Here is a 3,129-nt window from a genome sequence, read left to right as displayed (position 1 = left end):
CCCAAATACAAAAGCCCAGGACCAGATGGATGTACAAATGAAATCTACCAAACATTCAGAAACAAATTAGTTTTCCTATCCCTCATAAACTCTTTCAAAAAATTGAGAAGGAAGGAATAATACCAACAATATTCTATGAAGCCAACATTACACTAATACCAAAACCGAACCAGGACAACACAAAAAAGAAAAACTACAGGCCGATCTCTCTAATGAACTCTGATGCAAAAATTCTCAATAAAATCTTAGTTATCAGATAAAATCTAGTTATCAGAATCCAACAATATATCCATAAGATAATTCACCACGACTAAGTAGGATTTATTATGGGGACACAAGGATGGTTCAACATCTGAAAATCAAACGATGTAATGCAACACATCAACAAAAAGAATTATAAAAACCATATGATAACATCAATAGATGCTGAGAAAGCTTTTGACAAAGTGCAACACCCATTTATGCTAAAGACCCTTGAAATTCTTGGGATACAAGGAACCTACCTCAACATCATAAAGGCCATACATGACAAGCCCATAGCCAATATCATTCTCAATGGTGAAAAGCTGAAAGCATTTCCACTAAGATCTGGAACAAGACAAGGATGTCCTCTCTCACCACTGCCTTTCAATATAATACTGGAAGTCCTAGCCAGAGCAATAAGACAAGAGAAAGACATACAAGGAATTCATATAGGGAAGGAAGAAGTCAAACTATCACTATTCACAGATGATATGATAATAGGGAACCCCAAAAACTCCACAGAAAAAACTAATTAAACTAATCAATCAGTTTAGTAACGTAGCAGGATACAAAATCAACATGCAAAAGTCAGTAGCCTTCCTATACACAAGCAATATATCTGAAGAAGAATAAATCAAGAAAACCATCCCTTTTATTATTGAAACAAAAAAAATCAAATACTTGGGAATAAAACTAACAAAGGAGATAAAGGACCTATACAAAGTAAACTATAAGCACTGTTAAATAGAAGAAGACACAAAGAAATGGAAAGACATCTCCTGCTCATGTATTGGAAGAATTAACATTATCAAAATGGCCATCCTACCAAAAACAATTTATAGGTTCAGTGCTATTCCAATGAAAACTTCAATGATATTCTTCAAAGAAATAGAACAAATTTTGATGAAATTTATATGGAGCAATCAAAAACTCTGAATAGCAAAAGGTCTCCTGAAAAAAAAAAAAAGAAAAAGAAAAAAAAGGGAATGGAGGCATCACACTCCCAGATTTCCAACTGTACTACAAAGCCATAATAATCCAAACTGCATGGTATTGGAACAGAATAGACACACGGACAAATAGTACCAAATAGAAAATCCAGAAATAAACCCACATATTTATGGTCAACTAATCTTTGATAAAGGAGCAAAGAATATGCAATGGAGCAAAGAAAGTTTGCTCAGTAAATGATGCTGGGAAAACTGGGTTGCTACATGCAAAAGAATGAAGCTTGACTATTACCTCACACCATTCACAAAACCAACTCAAAATGGATTAGAGAACTATACATAAGACCTGAAACCATAAAATATATAGAAGGAAATACAGGCAAAACACTACATGACACACACTTCAGCAACATCTTTAAAGATACATCACACAAAGCAGTGATAGTGAAGGCAAAGATAAACAGCTGGGACTACATCAAATTAAAGAGCTTCTGTACAGCAAAAGACATAGTAACCAAAACAAAGAGACACCCCACAGATTGCGAGAAAAATTTTTCACACAACACTAATGATAAAGGATTGATCACAAAAATCTACAAAGAGCTGATGAGACTCAACAAAAACAAAGTAAATAATATGGGCAGAAGAGCTAAATATTGGCAGTCAAAATATGGGCAGAAGAGCTAAAATGGAACTTCTTGAAAAAGGAAATGCAAATGGCCAACAGGCATATGAAAAAATATTCAGCATCACTTGTAATCAGGGAAATGCAAATCAAAACTACAATGAGATACCATCTTACACCAGTGAGAATGGCACATATCGGAAAAAAAAAAAAAACTAGCAACAACAAATGTTGGAAAGGATGTGGAGAAAAATGAACTCTCCTGCACTGCTGGTAGGAGTGCAAACTGGTCCAACCATTATGGAAAGCTGTGTGGAGATACCTCAACCTGCTGTGCCATGTGGGTATCTCCCTGGCTGGCTGGGAAGCAAACCAGCACTGCAGAGGCTGTGGACAGCTTCACAGTGCTGTGCTCAACTCGCTGCACCACCGGGGAGGCCCAGAACCCATATTTTCTTTTTCAGCAATATCTTAGTTCATTCCTATAACATCAGACTTTCTATTAATGCCTTAACTCCCAGTCTAGTCTCTAAAATAGCCAACATGTCTGATATTTACAATGCACGTGCTTTGAAAACATTCATAAAAAATTCTGATCTCCTCCCCTTGTCTACAGAAAGAAAAAAAATCATTTCCTTAACATATTCCTCTATTCTCATTTATTCACAATATTCTTAAGGTTTTGCTAATTCTGAATTGTGGCATGTTCTTTCATTAGATTGACCACATACTGTATTGTTCAAAGATGATACTTTAGACAAAGAAAGTTGCTACTAAATAATTATGTCAGGACATCAGGTCAAAATGGAATCCTATTGCCTTTCATTTCTCACATTTCTGTTTTATTAATGCCCACTGTTGATTTTCTTTTTTTTTTTAAGAATCTTCTCTATCATCAATCCCATTCTTTCCCTGCTGAAATCCTATCCATTCTTCAAAACTCAATTCAACTGCTTGATTTTCTTGGGTAACTCTAATAGTTATTTCCTACTCAGTTTTTATAGCATGCGTTTTGTTTAATCCTTAGATTGTTTCCAACTTGCTTGCTTATAAATCTTGCCTTTTCATTATACCGTGAGCTTCCAGAATGCAAAATATCACTTCATACTTCAAACCTGTTAGTAGAGTCAGCCCCATACAAGTCATTTGGTAATAAAAATCACATACTCCCTTCATTTTTTGTTATCATGTGTGTCAATCACCATATTAGATTATAAACTTATGGTGGCTTTGCTTCCAGTTTATCTTTTTATCCATTTTAATAATAGCATATATTTTGTAAGCAGTAAATCCTGCCCTGTATTTGTTAGG

The sequence above is a fragment of the Talpa occidentalis genome, unplaced genomic scaffold, assembly GCF_014898055.3.
Source record: "Talpa occidentalis isolate TD23 unplaced genomic scaffold, MPIMG_talOcc4v2.1 talOcc4.4, whole genome shotgun sequence".
NCBI lineage: Eukaryota > Metazoa > Chordata > Mammalia > Eulipotyphla > Talpidae > Talpa > Talpa occidentalis.
This window is presented reverse-complemented; position numbering follows the sequence as displayed.